A 19,249-nucleotide genomic window follows, 5' to 3' on the forward strand; every position below is an offset into this window, starting at 1 on the left:
AGGAAAAGAGCCAGACATTCCTTTTTATTCACTCAAACATAAACCTGGGTAACCAATGCCCTCAACCTTCTACTACTTGTCCAATAGGGAGCTTGAGGTACTAAACCAGCTAGTGAGCGGTGAATGTAGTTTGGCATTTCCGCACGCCTGCTTGCAATACCTGCGTCACAGAGTACAGTAGCTCTTTTTGAAAGCCAGGGACGCAGCTAGGCCCCTAAGATTATGGGCTCTGGGACGACGTGCTGTAGGAGGATTGGGATTCAAGGAAAGGTCAATGACCCTGGGAATCCATGCAGAAATTGTGTTCTTTGTGATCCTCCTCTTGTTTCCGCCCATGCTGACGAAGAGCTAGGGTACTCTGGGCTGAGCTGCTGCTGTTTTCTTGAGGTAGCGCCTCAAACACGTTACTGGGCATAGTAACATATGATCTGGGTCATCAGTTACAGAGCAGAGACTCGTTATCCGGAAAGATTTGAGTCTAGTATCCAAAAACCCCGGATTCTGAGTCTTTGCAACAAACTCAGGGACGAAGCTGAAGCTTACTTCTCCCCATCACCTTAAATGGGCGATGTCATAAGAGAGACCATGAAGTTCACTAACTTGTTTAGCCAAGGCCATGGTGAGCAGGAAAACTGTCTTCCAAGTCAGGTGTCTATCTGTTACCTAGCGTAATAGTTTGTATGGAGGTCTTTCTGGGCTCGAACCTGTGCCGCCCAGTGAATAAGCTCCATTTAGCACTTATTCTTAGGTAATTTACTGCTAAATATACCAGAGAAAAAATGTAAAGGAGTGCTAGGTTAACTAGCTCGCTCACCTATTGGTGTCGGTATAAAATTGGGCGTATAATCCAGAGGTCCCGCACTATTTAGATTCATCCACGACAAAGATCCCAATAGAGGAGAGCCGTTCAACCTCACTCGGCACCACCAACTCTGCATCCGCTCAGAACCCAACTCCTTTTAGCACGCCTGTGTTGTAACCCGCTTTTTTGTTGTGCTCTCGTATTTCGCTTATTTTCCACTGGATTATGGCTTCTTCGTCGGTTTCCCAGGAGACACCGTCTAAGTTAAGTACCAAGCTATGTTTTGCTGTGTTTTGAGCAATCTAGATCGTTTAATATTTAAATTATAGGAGTTTATTCTCTTCGTTCATTTCGATCTTGCTTGATTCCGCTTACAGTTGGTACTCCTGTTTTGAGAGCTTTTAGTTTCACTCGCGGTGTTACTGTGTATTATTTTTATTATTAATTAAATGTTATTTGTTTTTGTGAATATTCATTATTTAGCGTTTAGAACCCTCGTGGTTCATTTTTAGGGCCGATATCAGTTAAGTATCGTTATGGCTTGCCGACCTTCGTTACTAGGCGGCAAATTTATTTTATAAGTCATCAGGTGTGTCCTTTGTGATTTATTTATTATGTTGCATGCCTTGCCCTAAAATTTTTATGTGTATATTTATATAAGTTTTCAACGCTATTACTATTATAATGAATATTTGTGCTATTACTCCGTTTGATCTGTCTGGTTGGGGATCGTCAGTTGGTAGCCCTGCTGCTCCGTATCACGTGATCCTCCCCCAAGCTCCCCCTCTCGCTAGGTGGGCGACTAGGCTTCTCTCCCCCCTCCCCTAGGGGACCGTGGCCTTCCCTCCTTTAGAGGGGGTAGTTCAGTGTGTATGGACTTTGTCCTCCGGGTGTCCCGGCGGGTTCGTCTCTGTCTAGACGGGTTGGCCACCGGTCAACAGAGTTGGATCCCGGTGCACCCTGTTTTATATTCACTTATCACACTTTTATTATGTTATACGAAACCCTCCAGGTTCGGTTGGCGGTTCCTATCTACAGTTCCGCCCCCCTATTAATTTATAACAGTTCCTATGATTATATATGATTATATATGACAGATTACTATCTCGGAGTTCCTATATGAATTGGTTTATGGATATACTTTTATTTCCCGGCCCGGGGCTTAACCTCGCTCCGGGAAATCAGACACTATGTGTCTTAATCCTTTGTTGCATTTTATACTCCCGGCTCGACCGGAATGGATAGCTATACTCTAGTCTTAAGTTAGACTTATGTTTAGGCCCGGGTCCTCCGGACCTGCCCCTACTTAAGAGTATTACAATTAAGCTCTAGTCTTCAGTTAGACTTATGTTAGGCCCGGGTCCTCCGGACCCGCCCCTACTTAAGAGTATTACAATTAAGCTCTAGTCTTAAGTTAGACTTATGTTAGGCCCGGGTCCTCCGGACCCACCCCTACTTAAGAGAATTACAGTTTCTCATATACTATTCTTTTTATAGATGGTGCATTGTCAGACGACGGCCTGTGCGGCTGTTCTGCATCAGCCTTGTGGGCACACCGTATGTCGGTCTCACGCCCTCTGCGGGGTTCAGCTGGAGGACATCGTGGTCTGGCACCCTGACAACTGCATGGTCTGTTTTGACCTCATCACCACCCTTGGATCTGACTCGGTGAGTCCTGTTGGCTATGTTGTCTTTTTATCTATCTTACCTTTTTTGGTATACATACACTATTTAGTAAGATTTCTATGGTCTTGAAGGACCACTATGAGTCTGCCTTTTTATAATTCCCACTATTATTTCAGGCATCCCCGGAGCAAAAGTCTGCGGCTCGGGCCACACTGAAAGTGTGGGTTGGTGGTTTTGCCCGGAACGTGAAATCCAAGCAGCCTTACGTCCTATCCGAAGACTATTGTGCCATGGTCTATCCTAACGCCAAGTCTTCAGCCGCTGTGGCTAGGCATGTTGCAGCTCCCATCATTGCCCACATTGATGCCACCATAACGGGGTTTATTGATCAAGATCAAGATCCGTCGGATGCCCCCGGAGACCTGGAAGACAATGTTGCTTCCATGAACCTGGACGTCAAACCCATGTTATTGGATGATCCGGACGCAGGTAGGGTGGTAAGTGAGGCAGGTGTTACCGGCGCTGAGATTCCTATCCTCAGCCCCGCTCTTTCTTCTTCTTCTGATCGCTCTTCCTTTCATGGTTTTTCTGGGGACCGTGATTCGTCTCAACGATCACACCCGGTTCCCCCCAAGGATAAGTCTACATCTAGAACCTTACCTAAAGCTCGTAAGCCTCACAAGGCTTCCCATAGTTCTAAGCTGAATACAAACCCGTCATCTAAGGCTTCCGGCTCCTCCTCTAAGTCTCACGACCCAGGAGTACAATCCGCCACTCCTGCTCCTAGCCCGGGCCTTTCCGAATCAGCCATGCTTCGCATTGTGTCGGAGATGCAAGCTAAGTTGGTGTCGGAAATGCAGGCCAAGATGGACACGATGTTCTCTAACATCGGTCAGAGACTTGGGGCATTAGAGCAAGGGGCTCCGGAGCGAGTCCAAAGCTCTCTCATCCCGGATGCCTCTAAGCTCCCGCCGTTTACCAAGAATAATCCTTGGCGCATGGCTCTTCATTCTCCGTTCTCAGACGGAATGTTAACTTTGGAAGGTCTTGGCACTCGTCCTCTAGAGGACTTTGAATTCTTTCCTCCTGGTCTGGCATTTCCATTTCATGGTTATGCCAGGCTTACCGAGGAAGCTCTGGTTCGGCTAGATAAGGTCCCCAAAGAGACCGTCATCTTCCCAAAAGAGCAAGCCCAATCTGTTTGGGCTAGGTTCTTGAACGACATCGGTTGCACCAACACCATGTTAACGCCGTATAAGAGTTCCTTCACAATGTTTTTAATGGATAAAAACACCGTGACTCCATGTGTCAATAAGGTAGCAGAGCTTGCTTTCCAATATGCTCTGGAGGAGAAGCCCTTGCCTCCCATCCGAGAGGTGGATCCGATCTCCCTCCTTCTTCCTTCTGGCATTGAGTGTTGGGACAACGTCCATACCACTTTTACCTCTGGCAAGCTATCAGCGGACTGTGCCTCAGTCTTGTTTAGTGAGCGGCTTCCCCGTCTCCCGGAATCCCTCATTAAACAGGAGTATGATTCCCGCCTACGTGTTGGCCGAACTCTGAACTTGGCCACATCCACGGAGTCGATAGCCTTGACTTATGATACTGAGAGTATCTTTAAGTCTCTCAATAAGGCTACGTTACAGTCATTATACTACGACCTTTATGACTTCGCTACTGCTAAACGTAGGTGTCGCAAACACGTCCTGGCTGAGGCGACCATTAGGCACGAGCCTAATAAGCTTATCCGGTCCTCCTGCTGGGGTTCAAATCTCTTCCCTGAGGATCTTGTAGAGGAAGTCTTGGCAGAGGCCACTAGAGTCAATCAGAGCCTTAAAGCCCGTTGGGGTTTGACTCCTAAACGGAAATATGACCCCGCAAATTACCAAGCCCGGGGTAGGAAGAAGCTCCGCCCGTATACCTCCACCCAGTTCAGGCAACAGCAGAGTAGTTCGTCCAATTTCCGACTGCCTCTTCCTCCATCTCCCGTTGCTCCTGCACAGCCTTCCACCTCTCAGGCTCCTTCGGATGACTATGTCACCGTTCTGCTCCCTAAGAGCCAGCTTTCCGGTGCCTCCACCACTTCTCCTGCCTTTAACCAGTCTTATGAGGCTCATAGCTCTTCCCAGAGTTATAACAAAGGTAGAGGCTACCATCGTGGTTCTAACCAGAACAGAGGTAGAGGAAGAGTCTTTCGTAAGGGAAAGAACTTCCGAGGCGGACGCGGAGGCAACTCCTCAAACCAATACTGAGGTGCAGCAGGTAGGGGGGAGGCTTTATGCCTTCCGCAACAAATGGAGATTCAGTCCCTGGGCTTTCAGTATCATCTCCAAGGGACTGGGATGGAGTTGGATTCAAGGACCTCCACCTCCGAACAGATTTCATCAACATTCCACTCCGGACCTAGTCGAATTTGTCCAGGACCTGTTACAAAAGAACGCCATACAAGAAACGAAACACCTGAAGTTTCAGGGTCGGCTGTTCAGTGCCCCGAAGAAGGATTCGGACAAGAGAAGAGTGATTCTAGACCTATCCCTTCTCAACTTGTCCATTCAATGCGACAAGTTTCGAATGCTTACCGTCTCGCAGGTGCGGACCTTACTTCCCCGTGGGGCCGTCACCACCTCTATCGATCTTACAGACGCCTATTATCACGTCCCGATAGCGAGACACTTCCGTCCGTATCTAGGCTTCCGCCTAGGGGACAAAAATTACTCCTTCAAGGTGATGCCCTTTGGGCTCAACATCGCCCCAAGGATCTTCACAAAGTTAGCAGAAGTTGCTGTTCAGGAACTCAGAAATCAAGGGATTCAAGTAGTAGCCTATCTGGACGACTGGCTCATTTGGTCAGACACCTCCCAAAATTGCCTAAAAGCCACTCACAGAGTCATCCAGTACCTTCAATCTCTAGGCTTCCAGATCAACTTCAAGAAGTCCCGTCTTCTTCCGAAATCAAAGTTCCAATGGCTCAGCCTGCAATGGGATCTTATACTGTATCTCATACTCTGTGTCTTCCCAAACCCAAGAGGTTAGAGATTGCAATGAACACCAAACGCTTTCTCAAAGACAAAGTAAGTTCCAGACGACTCCAAGAGAGGATCCTAGGGTCCCTTCAATTTGCTTCAGTGACGGATCTACTTCTGAAGGCAAAATTGAAAGATATCAATCGTGTCTGGCGTTCGAGGGCGAACCGGAAGCTCCGGGACAGGAAAGTCCGCCTTCCTCCCATTCTCCGGGAAAGACTTCTACCTTGGACAAGGGCCAACAATCTGTCAAAGTCAGTTCCCCTTCGATTTCCGCCTCCGAAGTTAATCATTCACACGGACGCATCCCTATCAGGTTGGGGAGGCTATTCTCAGCTCAGGAAAGTTCAAGGTCTTTGGTCTCCCTTATTCCGCCAACTTCACATCAATATGCTGGAGGCCATGGCAGTTCTTCTAACCCTGAAACGTCTCGCTCCACCCAAGAGACAACACCTTCGCCTGGTTCTCGACAGCGAAGTGGTGGTCCGCTGCCTCAACAGAGGCGGATCAAAATCAGGGCCTCTGAACCATGTTTTAGTAGCCATATTCTCCCTAGCAGCCTCGAACCGTTGGCATCTTTCAGCCGTCCACCTGGCGGGAGTCCGGAACGTAGTGGCGGACGCCCTGTCCCGGACCTCCCCTCTAGAATCGGAATGGTCACTCGATCTAAAGTCATTCCGGTGGATTCTCTCTCGGGTTCCGGGTCTCCAAGTGGATCTCTTCGCCACGGAGTCCAACCACAAGTTGAGAGTATATGTGGCTCCCAATCTAGACCCTCAGGCCTACGCCACAGACGCTATGTCACAGAATTGGGACATCTGGGAAAGGATTTATCTCTTTCCCCCGGTGAATCTTTTACTGAAAGTCCTAGACAAGCTGAGATCCTTCAAGGGACGAGTAGCCTTGGTCGCACCCAACTGGCCCAAGAGCAATTGGTATCCTCTCCTGCGAGAGTTGAGACTACATCCTCACCCGATACCCAATCCGGTTCTGTCTCAGATAGTACAAACACGCGTTGTGTACGCTTTCTCAAACATTCAGAGCGCCCTAACTTTATGGACTTCATGAAGTTTGCGGCCATGCATGGGGCCAATATCGATCCTCAAAACACCCTGTTCCTAGAATCAGATAAACGGGATTCCACCATCCGCCAATATGATTCTGCGGTTAAAAAGTTGGCTAAATTTTTGATAGACTCAGACGTACACTGTATGAACTTGAACCTTACAGTCACTTTCTTTAGAACTTTATTAGAATCAGGTCTGGCAGCCAATACTATCACCACTATTAAATCTGCCTTGAAAAAGATATTCCTAGTGGGTTTTAACATAGACTTAACCGACTGTGTTAGCTTCTATTCCGAAAGCCTGTGCCAGACTGAAACCGGTTACTCGTCCTACCCCGGTTACCTGGTTCCTTAATGATGTACTCAAATTGGCTTCTGATACCATTAACAGTTCTTGTGATTACATTCCCCTTCTCAGGAAAACACTTTTCCTGGTGAGTTTGGCTTCCGGGGCAAGAATTTCTGAACTGGCAGCTTTCTCAAGAGACCCGGGTCATATTGAGTTCCTTCCTTCGGGAGAGGTCCTTCTTTCACCTAACAAATTCTTTTTAGCTAAGAACGAAGACCCTCAGAACAGATGGTCCTCCTGGAAAATTGTTCCCCTCACGCAAGATCCGTCTCTGTGCCCTGTTACTACTCTTAGGTCTTATTTATCCCGGACCTCCTCTAACTCCTCGGGGCCTCTATTCGTTAGAGAACAAGGCGGTACCATTACCATTAAAGGGATCAGGCAACAAATTTTGTATTTTATTAAACAAGCTAGCCCTGACTCTTTTCCTCTTGCACATGATATCAGAGCGGTTGCTACTTCGGTGAACTTTTTTCACCACATGAATTTTACGGATCTTTCCAAGTATACAGGGTGGAAGTCACCCTCAGTGTTCAAGAAACACTACCTTAAACATTTGGAAGCCTTTAAATTTCCTACAGTAGCTGCAAGGAGCGTAGTTACCCCCAGGTAACTCATATGTTAATTCCTTGTTATTTTATCTCTCCCCCTTACCTGCCTCATTTATACCCTATTTGTATTCGTTGGTTTCGCACCTTATTACTATTATTATATTTGTTAATTTTTGACTCCTGAGTATCTGTATATATCATCACTCACGGCATTATTATACCTTACCTTATTTGTCAGTTGTTCCACCAAGTGGATTATGTTCCTTTTAAGATACCCTTATAATTGTTTTGTGGCACTCATCTCTGATTAAAGCATCCTGTATTTCCCTTACACTTATGTTTTTTCCTTTATTTTGCAAGTTTGGTGACATTTCTCTTGTATAGATTCACTGGGCGGCACAGGTTCGAGCCCAGAAAAGGGATTTTGACGTAGGAAAAATCTATTTCTGGGCGAGGGACCTGTGCCGCCCAGTGAACCCTCCCAGCTCCTCTCCCTTGGAGTCCCCAAACTTTGGGTGCTAAGGAGTTGGGTTCTGAGCGGATGCAGAGTTGGTGGTGCCGAGTGAGGTTGAACGGCTCTCCTCTATTGGGATCTTTGTCGTGGATGAATCTAAATAGTGCGGGACCTCTGGATTATACGCCCAATTTTATACCGACACCAATAGGTGAGCGAGCTAGTTAACCTAGCACTCCTTTACATTTTTTCTCTGGTATATTTAGCAGTAAATTACCTAAGAATAAGTGCTAAATGGAGCTTATTCACTGGGCGGCACAGGTCCCTCGCCCAGAAATAGATTTTTCCTACGTCAAAATCCCTTTTTTAGGGACCGAAAAACTCAAAGCACATTCCATGGGAGAGGTCTCACTTCCGACTGAGGAGAGGAAAGTCATAACTTCGTATGAGGAGGGAAAGTTCTAGCTATGGGGAAATGTCTATTCCTTACAGTTTAAAGGTGTGACTTAAGGCTGAGCGATAGCCTTTAACTGCTGAAACTGAAAGGCGCATTTCTTCCCACAAATACACAAGAAACTCCGCTATTGCTGGAATAATGGCCTCGAGTGGATCAAAACCCCTTCCACAACACCAACTACAGAATCTGATGACCTTCGCAGGTATCCAGACATCCTTTTCGCAACCTGTTGCAAAAATCCTCTCCGAGTGAAGAGATGCTGGATAGTCTTCAGGCATTAAGACGTAGCAACTCTACTCCCTTGTGGTAAATGACATGTGGTTGTCTGAGTAGATTGTGTTATGGAGGAAGTTCTTTTGATGGCTCCGTCAGAAGCAGCATATGATCCTTGAACCATTCTGCTCATGTCATAGCGGAGCTATGAGGGTCATTGAAAGATTGACCAATGTTCTGGTCTTGGTGAGTACTCGTCTCATCAGACAAAATGGTAGGAATGCGTATGCGTCGATGTTTTCCCAACGTTGTTGGAATGCATCTTGCCAGAGAGCCTTGGAATCTGGGACTGGGGAGCAGAACAACGGGAGTCTAAAGTTCAGGGCCGTTATGAACATGTCCACAGTCGGAGAACCCCACAAAGTCCGGACTTTGTTGGCTACTATATGATCAAAAGACCATTCGGAACCCACTATCTGCGATGCTCTGCTCAGATTTCCGGAGAGCATATTCCTCTTGCCTGGAATTAATCGAGCTGATAGTGAGACCAGGTGGACTTCTGTCCCTCTCAGTATCTCTACTATTAGATGGGATAGGGGCTGCTAAAAAGTCCCTCCTTCCTTTTTTATGTAAGCTACTACTGTGGTGTTGTAGCTCATCACCACTACCAAGTGACCCACCAGGAACTGGTAGAACTCTTGAAGGGCCAGAAATACAGCCTTCATCTCTAAGAGATTTATGTGAAGATACTTTTCAGAGTCTGACCAAAGGCCTGAGGACGTGTGGTGCAGCACGTGGGGCCCCCACCCTTCTTTTGATGCGTCTGAAAACAGCATCAAATCAGGAGGAGGGACGAGAAGATCGACACCCTTCAACAGATTCTTGTCTGCCAGCCCCATCCAAAGTCCGTCTTTTCCTTTGATCCCACGGGAATCAGAGTATCCGGGGAATCGATGGCCTGATTCCAATTGGACTTCAAACGCCACTGGAGAGATCGAATCCTGAGGTGACCGTTGGGAACTAGACGGGCCAAGGATGAAAGGATGATAGGTGTCCAAGGAGACATAGCCACTTCTGGGCTGGGAGTTCTTCTCGTCTAAGGGAAGGCCTTGAAACTTTCTTCAGCCTTGCTACCCTGTCGTCTGATGGGAAGGCTTTGTGTAGTTTGGTGTCTAATATCATGCCCTGGTATACCAGTGTTTGAGTGGAAAGAAGGGAAGACTTCTCGAGATTTACCATGCTCCCCAGATCTTGGCAAATCCTCAAAAGTTTGTCTCGGTGCTGAAGAAGGGTTGCCATCAAGTCTGCTAGGATCAGCCACTTGTCCAGGTAACAAAAGAGATGGATGCCAGGCCTGTGAGCCCAGGATGACACTACGGCAAACACTCTTGTGAAGACCTGAGGTGCTGTGGAAAGGATGTGAAAAGGCGTCTCTTTGCCGAGGGAGCAGTAGCACCCTGAAGGCAAAGAGGATGACAAACATGGCGAGGTCTTCTGCCACCAACACGACGTCGAACAGCAACCGTTGCATCAGCAAGCTGACTGTTAACAGGCCTCCGAAGAGGAGTCTCTTTGAATGCCCCTTCAATAGAAAGAGGAACACTCGCTGGAGAGACATGCCTCGGACTTTTCTCCCCCACCTGAAGGATATTTGTCAGGGAAGAAGCTAAGACCTCGCCGGCAGATGAAGCAGAAGACGCAGCCACAGGTGAAGACTGCTCAGCAGGAATATCTCTGGAAGGACTCCAAAGAGGTGTCTCTATGGGTGGTCTCTCTCACGAACGAGAGAGGTGATCACCCGCAGGAGAGACAACAGAGATGATGAAGGGAAGTTCTCCCTCGAAAGGGAGAAACAGCCCAACACACCAGGGGAGGAAAACTCTCCTTCGGAAGGGAAAGTAATCAAACCCCTGGAGGCAGATCTCGGGGTAGCGCTTTTGCTTCCTATCAACAAGCCTTGTTCAAGATGAAGGTCTGCATCGAGCACTACCTGAGAAAACATACCCAGAGCTAGTTCCTTGAGGTTAGGGTGTTGATCAGGAGCTGCTACAAGCACAGAAGAACAGGAAAGTGATGGTGTGATGACAGCAGATTCCCCAGGAATGAAAGGCACTCCTCTTCCTGGGGAGTTCACAAGCGAAGTTGTTACCCTCGAGAGGGCACCAGCAGGACCTCAAGGACAGAAGGAACTGTGGAGGAAGAAAGGGCTTGCGGCATGGGGCCAGAGAAAAGGGACTACCCTCTCTCGGCACGGGAAAGGGATGGGCCTAGGGCAATCCTGATAGAAGCAGATGTGGGTTCCTGCTGTGCACCACACTACAACACCTCCAGAAGCCGATCCTTTGATGGGGAACCTTAAAGTCCCAAGGATGGCCACATCTCACAAAGAGAATCAAGAGAGGACTTCTAATTGGAGGAAGGCACCACAGCTTCTCCACGAGAAGCGACAAGGTCTTCCGGACTCAGTGGTCCGTGGGGTCAAAGGCACATCCATCTTACTCGTTCATGCTCCAGAGCAGACAGGACGAGCAAAGGCAAGAGAGGGAATTCCCATGGAGGAAGAAGAAAGTCTGGGTTTCTTGGCCTCAAGAGGCAGAGCTTGAGGGCGAAGTATCCCTTATCAACTTCTGCTTCCTCCTTTGGCGTTATGGTGGCTTATGTGGTAACGTCCCTGACTAGTGATCACCAGACTGGGGTTTGAGTCCCGTTCAAACATGTTATTTTCCTTAGTAAAATAAATTTTTGAATATACTTACCCGATGATCATGTAGCGGCAACAGAGTTGCAGCTACATGATCATCGGGTAAGATTAATATTGAAAATTGTTAGTTCCTTTGGTTGCTTTAACTTCACCATCCTTGTGAGCTAAGGATGGGGTGTATGAGGGTCTATCTGCTGAGTCATCAGCAGCCATTGCCTAGCCCTCCTTGGTCCTAACTTGGGTGGAGAGGGGGCTCGGGCGCTGAACATATGTATACAGTATATGGTCAGTCTCTAGGGCAGTGTCCTGCTTGGAAGGGCAATGTCACTGTCCCTTGCCTCTGCCATTCAAGAGTGGCCTTTAAACTGTTCCCACTGGGAAGTTGGTCACCCCCAACACTTACCACAGGGAGACTCCTCTTTGCAGGAGTGTCTCCTGCATAAGAGGCAAAGCTGATGAGGATCTGTCTCTAAGGAAAACTAGAATGTGGCACAAGCACGTCTGGCCGTGCCCAGACAAAACAACGCTACTTTCTCAGAAAACATCACAGTCACACCTGAAACGAGATAAAGAAAAAGTTGGAGCAGCCGGTGAACAGAAAACAGAGAGGCAACTGAGTATATCTTCTCTCTACAAAGGCCAAATCAAAAGTGGTTGAGCCAGTAAAGGTACGGATGGTGACAGGCGTATCTTCCGCTAACCCCTGTTCTGTCGGGAGGTTGGCTACCACTTCGTTCATAGTTTCTATGTCCTGAACACCAGTTTGCGCTAAATCTACGTAAAGAATAAGGGCTTGTATTTCATGTCAGAACAAATCAATTTGTGCCAGTGGAAGAATGTCTGTTCTCACCAACAATTGAAATCAGAGCAAGTGCTCAGTGAACAAGCAAGAGGAGGGGGAGGAGTGCAGCTAACATCTGCTGCCAGAGGGTTTGGTTGCTTATGTCACCTGGAGGTTGAAACAAGGAAAGAATGGTAAACAGCAAGAAACTTATTTTAAGAAAAAGCAGGCTCCCTCTGTTCCTACCATTGTCTTATTTACCCAAAAGTATTGCAGAGGGTGAAAAGTGCTTGACTATTTTTTGAGTGCTAAGAGGATATATGAGAAGACCATCTAACAAATGTTGCCAGATGGTTTGGTCAATTCCATCTCCTGGAGGATTGATTAAGGGAAGCAGAAAGATACCTATTTGATGATGAAAAGTGGCAATTCCTTGGGTTGAGGAAATACTGTAAACTTTAAGTTTAAAGCCTTGACAGTTAAAATGCACTTACTTTGCTTTTCTTCTTCCAGCCTTTGAAGATTCAGCTTTATGTACCCTCTGGTGGGGTAAAAATTGTGTAAAAAGATGTTCAACTATTTTTGTGGCACTACAAGGATACATAGAAAGGAATGCAGTCAACAACTGCTGATGTAAAATTTGACTGACTGTCTCATCGAGGTTGGGGCAGGGAAAGCACAAAGAAACCTTTTTAATCATAAGCAATGACAACCTCTCACAGCACAAAAGATAAATAAATGATACTTTAATTTCTAGCCAAATATATGAAGCATATACTTTTCCTACTCACTATCAGGTGTTTTATGCATTTCTTACCATGATTATTGGGACAAACCACCCATTCATGAGTTTTGGACACCCTTACATACAAACAATTGTGCACGACCCCAATGGGAAACAGGGGTTTTTTAAGGGGAAATGCCAAAAACCAGTGATTTGCAGTAATAATAATGGCCAGAAATGTAAAATAAACACTAAATAACCAGTTGGAAAAATATATGGTTCATTAAGTGGCTGAAAATTAAAGTATCATAATTATGTAGGATTTGCTTCACGTCCTTCTAATGGTTTTTGCTCCGACGTGCGCTCACTTCGCTCGTGGTAAAAGAAAAACTGCAAGCTCGGTATGTAATGGCAAGCGGTAATGTTGAGCTGCGCTCGCAATCCCCGTGGCTCATTACTTTGGGATTATTTTCTACTTTCCATCCGAATTACCGACATAGATGAAATTACATTAAATTTCGAAATAGATTGTACTTCCCTTAAGTTCCCTCTTGGAGACGTCTTTATGTGGTGGTTGTTTAACTCAAACTGAAGGGAAGGGTGGAAAAAAAATGGCTGTTGTATAACACCATCCGGGAACGTGTGCATAAATATTTGGAAACTCCTAATTGGTTAAAAAAGCCAGATAATGATTACATCATACAAAAACAGAAAAGCTGGCAAAGCAAATGCAAGCAACGCCTGCACTGTTACCGCAGTAACTCGACATTAAGTCTCCCAGATGTAAACAATGGACTTGGAGTGAGAGATAAACTTCACCTTTTAATTGACCGATACGCAAATTATTATGTCCCAGCCCCCATTAAACATAGAGAAAAATACTAAACTAGCCAGCAATCCTCCATTTCTTATAGCGAATTTCAGTTTCGCTAGTAATCAAAGTATCATATTAACTAAATCAGTCTAGTGGTGAGATTTAATGAGAGGTCTCTACTCACTTCGAGGGCCATAATGATGCTGATTGAAAAGCACGGCAGCTTGCCAACAACGAACTAGGCTACCCTAATTTAGAAGTATGTATTTACCTTTGCAAAGTGAGAGATACTGGTAATACATAATTTAGTAAGAACACCACATCCTACATAAGTTTAGGCCAATTTCATAACGTTGGGGGCGGGGTGTGGTTAATCCCGCGATAAGAAAGGACATACTGTACAGTCCTAGGTTTGGTAAGGAGGTAATGTGAAGCTCTATGTTTATTAGTGACGGTGGAAAGATAAATAATTACCAATTTAGCTTAGGGTTAGGAATGCTTTTATATACTAAAGTTACTTGAACACTTAACTGGTTTTGCCAATTAATTTATGGACAATATGTCAGAACACTTAACATTAAAATTACATTACATCTAATTATATAAGGTACGTCTTTACCCTGCCTAATCAGTGAAGGGCTTTGTTTGGTTTGATAAGAGGTTAACAAGCCTATTTTAAGCTATTCGCTACATACCCAATTAACATAAAAATAGGTATATAGCATGAACTATACCTTAAGATGGCGTCCATAAATATACAAATCAGAAAATATTAACCTGAATATCATTTCTTACCTCTGAGACAATGGACTTTGTTGTACGACAACTGGGGTTCTTTTTTGCTCAGCTGATTTTGACGTTGTAAACAAACTTGGAGTTTGACAATCAGTCGCTTAGTTGCAGTTGCCAGGTAAAAAGAACTTCATTAGCTCGGGACTACGTCAAAAAATTGGATTAAATGATGAAATACATAAAGGTAATATTTATTTATAAAAATCTTGTGATTGGCTTAGTTTCTTTATTAAATAGGTATGTTTCGATGACAATAAACATTTACTTTATCCTTTGTTGGCAATGTCTTGGGGCGAGGTAAACCATTGCTGTAACAAGCATAAATTATTTCTGCAATCAAAAACAATCTACTTCCATCTGATGATTCACATAAACTGTTCGTTGATTGCACTACCTAATTGTAGCTAATATTTTGCGTTCTATTGAACAATGTTCACATTACACATCAGAACTGAATGAAAAATAAAATTACGTGTTGTATTCTACGTGAAACACTACCACAGTTTCCTTGATATTTTATCTCTATAAGCACACAGTATGAACAGTGATTAAACCACTAGAATAGATATGACTTGTTCAGTTAAACGGAAGATATAAAACTAAGGTGACTGTTGTGCACTAAACTAATCTCTTTTTGTAACATCATATTCCCATAAGATCAACGACCCTGTGTGGTTAACCTATGTAACACTTAATTTTATTCATAAAATACACAATTCTGTGTAAATGTAATACACATATATTGGATAAAAGACCAGAAAATTTCCAAAATACCAATATGGCAATCAGTCACCTATTTTATTTAAGGGATGTTTTCCAGGTGCTGTATCACGCGGAAAGTCGTGTAGGCTACCATGTAGGACCTGCAAGATTTGTTTGTCGTATAAGCATTTGGTGTATAATATGGCACAACCCGGGTTAATTGTCAAATCACAGTATCTTAACATTTCATGAATTAAAAAAATGTCTTCAACGTTTGAAAGCTTTTAAAACACCAGTCCTTTTGGTTACCCAGTGAGAGCTTGATATAAAATCTTGGGGCCTCATCTTTGAAAGTTGTTACCTACAGCAGAGGTACAGTTGGACACAGAAATCCCGGTCACACCTCACTCTGAGGAAGTGTATCCTGTCACACTCTAACTGCAAAGCGGGTAACCAAACTACTAGTGTAAGGAGAGATAGCAAAGGTGGTGCTCGGGTCGGAACTAAACACAAGAACTGGCCACACGTAAAGCACGTGACAGGGTGCACTTCCTTAGCGCGAGGTATGCCAGGAATTCCCGTACATTTTGGCTCCAATAATTTGAAACCATCCATAACTATCCTCGTGTCTACATGATTTGTTGGTTACATGATGTGTAGGGTAGCTATTCACCTAAGTATTTTCAACATCAAGTTTTGATAACTTGTAGCCTACATATTTTAGAATTTCTTCTAGCTTTAATAGGCAACGAGGGTAGTTAAGTCTATACAAGGGTAATCATTTCTCGGGATGGGACACATTAACTATGGCTCCTCTGTTTGCTTTGCAATTTTCACATTGCACTTTAGATACGTTGTGATAATTTCAGTAGTCAAGTTTTGTAGTAAAATAATTATCATTAGTTTCTTAAAAGAACATACGTCCAGATATTTCTTTACAAAAGCAATGTTTCTAAGGTGATATCCAGAGAGTCTTACTACATCATTCAATTGAAAACCGAGAGACAAATTACCGTCCAGTGATACACCTACGTCACGAACCTTACTAGATATCGAGACCAAATTGTCATTAATATTTATTTGGATGTAACCCAGGTTTCTCTTTTATTTTTCCTACCACCATAAACTCTATTTGATTTTGGTTGTTTACTTGTCATTTATTCCCTAATACTAGTACGAAAGTTGTCTAAACTCTCATCTGTATTATTAATGTCATTTATTGAGTAGTGAAATTGGCCATCATCCGCAATTAGTTTGGACTTCTCTCCATGTCTCTGAAATACCTTTGATAGACCAATAGTAGACTATACAGCTGATACAAAATAGGATTGGATTTAATACACTTCCTTACTTGTTTTGGGTTTAAATCCAACCCTCCACTGAAGTCGAGTGAACTACTTCTCGGGCGGGTCCATATTAATCATCTAACAAAACATTTTCATTATAACTTATACAATTCTTTGATTGTAGCATCTTCCAAATCATATGATCTTGTGAAAAGTAATGTCTTTAGTTTCTTCTTAAATTCAATGGCTCCCTTTAGGTCCTTCATTTCAGTTGGCAGTTTATTATAGTGTCTAAGCGCACAGTAGCTAAAAGCCCTTTCACCAAATTTACTATTTGTTCTTGGTTCAGATAGCCTATGTTTGTCACTCATGTGTCTTGTGTTAATATTTGTTTCTAGTTCTAGTTTATTCAGGCATTCTTTTAGATATTTTGGTTCATTTTGGTTCAGTATCTTAAACGTTAGTAAGAGTAGCTTGTATTCAATTCTCCCTTTTACCGGTAGCCAATGTAATTTAATTAGTGCAGGGGTAATTCTTTCCCTATTGTGTAGTCCTTTTATTAATCTAGCGGCTCTGTTTTGTACTCTCTGAATTTTCTTCAGCTGATAATTTGGTAAGCCATAGAACAGTGAGTTGCAGTAATCAATTCTTGAAAATATGTGGTGATTAATGAGTATGGCCATAGATTTTTCATCTAAGTATTTACTAATAAATGCTATGTTTCTAATATGATAGTTACAATTTCTTACCATGTTATTTATATGTTCGTTCATTGTCAGTCTATCATCCATGATTACTCCAAGATTCCTGACAGATTTCTTTAGGTAATGATCGATTGACCTATTTCAATTCTTTGGAAGCATTCGATTCTTTTTATATCTTTTTAATTTCCAAAAATAATACATTCACTTTTGTCTTCATTGAGCTTGAGCTTTTTTGTTAACACCCAAGCCTTAATGTCATTCATTATTTCATGTATCTTTCTTTTAGCTTCATCAACTGATTCTATTGGGAAATAGAATTGTGTATCGTCAGCGTATATTTTAAACTTAACTCTGTGAGTTTCAAGTATATTTGCCAATTCAATCGTGTAAATTTCAAACAGGAGAGGACCTAGTACACTGCCTTGAGGCACCCCTTTGGTTAGTTTTCTTGTCTCAGATTCAACATTTGATATTACTACTTTAACTTTGCGGTTTTCAAGATAACTCACAAACCAGTCGTGTGCTCGTTCTACGATGCCCACAGCTATAAGGTCTTCCATCAGATATGTATGTTCTACAGTATCAAATGCTGCACTTAGATCAAGCATTACAAGAATGCAACACTTGCCATTTGTTATAATTTCTGTTATGTCATTTTTTATCGCTAACATTGTTGTTTCTGTGGAGTAATTTTCTCTGTATGCAGATTGATCATCAGGTATGGCATTAGATTTTTTCAGATATTTCCAGGTTTGTTCGTGTACAGCAGTTTCAATAATTTTCGAAAAATATGACAGATTTGATATTGGCCTATACGAACTTAAATTGTCTGCATCACCTTTTCCTTTATACACAGGCTTGATACACGCAACTTTTTCACAATCAGGGAAAACTGCCTGTGTTAGACTCATATTTACCATGTTTCGGTAGGTCTCTTGTAGTCTGGTGAAATTTTCTGCATCTTTTACATCATTAATTGGAAATGGATCATTTCCGCAGTAGGTTTTTTCACTTTCTTTATTATTCTCATATAATCACTCTGACTTAACTCTTTGAATACCCTTAGCTTATTTACACCTGTTGCTGATGTATACCTTCGCTCTGTTGTGCTGACGTTGTGAAAACTGGAGCAGATTTGATTTATTTTTTCTTCAAAATAATCAATAAAATAATTTGCTAGGCATTTAGGATCATTAGTTATGTCAGGCAACACTATTTCTGTCTTTAGACCTAATAGTTTCTTTAGGTTTTTATGTATTTTCCGTGGGTCATTTTCATTGCACACTTTTTTATAATAGGCCCTTTTTTTTAACTAAGATAAGGTAATTGTAGCGATTTCTAGCTGCTTTGTAATATTGCCAGTTTTCATTATTTTTATTTCTTTTCTATTTATCCTTCATTTTTCTTTTTTTCTCTTCGTGTAATTCATTATCAAACCAGTTCGATTTTTCTTTAATTGTGATTATTTTTGTTATTTCCGGGCACCTATTATTATAATTAGTTGCAAGTATAGTTTTACTTCTATCAGTAATGCAGTTTATACAGGATTGTCTCTCTACGAGGGTGTGATTCTCTTCACAGTTACAGACTGGTGTTATCCCTTTTATATCCTCTAGGCTTTGTTCAATGAACTCTTTTGGATCAAAGTTAGTCTTAATTCTGTATGTGATTTCCTTCTGTATTGCATTATTTTTTCTAACGTCTATTTCAAAAGACATCAACTTATGCATTGGGGATATAGAGCAGTCAGGTTCAATCTCCATATTTAGTATGATGTTGTTGTTTTTGTTTACTATAACTAGATCTAGTATATGATTAGACTGAGCTGTTGGTTCAGACACTTTGTTTTCAAGGTCGTGGTTGTCAATCAATTCTCTAAATTCATTGACATATGGGTCTACTCTGTTATCAAGATGTAGGTTGAAATCACCACATATAACTATATCTCGATTGTCATTCAATGTATCTAGTAAGTTATTAAATTCATCTAGAAACATTCTTTTGCTTTTGCTCGGTGGTCTATAGAATTTAACTATTTGTAGATTTACATTTCGAGATAAAATTTTAATATTCATATATTCAAATGAATTAACTATGAGATGATTTCTTACTGTAACTTTGTATGATTTCTTAATTAAGATTCCAATGCCACCACCTCTTTTGTTTTCTCTTGGTTCATGATAAAAGTTATAAGATTTAGGTGT

At 42.9% G+C, this 19,249-nt stretch overlaps 1 long non-coding RNA gene across 1 annotated transcript in view; it reads right to left on the bottom strand.

Moving 5' to 3' along the window:
- Positions 1–15,629, bottom strand: part of LOC137642601 (uncharacterized) — a 72,123-nt gene extending 56,494 nt beyond the window's left edge. The window contains exons 1-2 of the long non-coding RNA XR_011044820.1: positions 15,365–15,629; positions 14,357–15,216 (exon numbers count right to left, since the gene is read on the bottom strand). This is a non-coding gene — a long non-coding RNA (uncharacterized lncRNA). The remainder of the gene's footprint in view (positions 1–14,356; positions 15,217–15,364) is intronic.
- Positions 15,630–19,249: the final 3,620 nt, after the last annotated feature.

Source organism: Palaemon carinicauda, chromosome 1, assembly GCF_036898095.1.
Source record: "Palaemon carinicauda isolate YSFRI2023 chromosome 1, ASM3689809v2, whole genome shotgun sequence".
Lineage (NCBI taxonomy): Eukaryota > Metazoa > Arthropoda > Malacostraca > Decapoda > Palaemonidae > Palaemon > Palaemon carinicauda.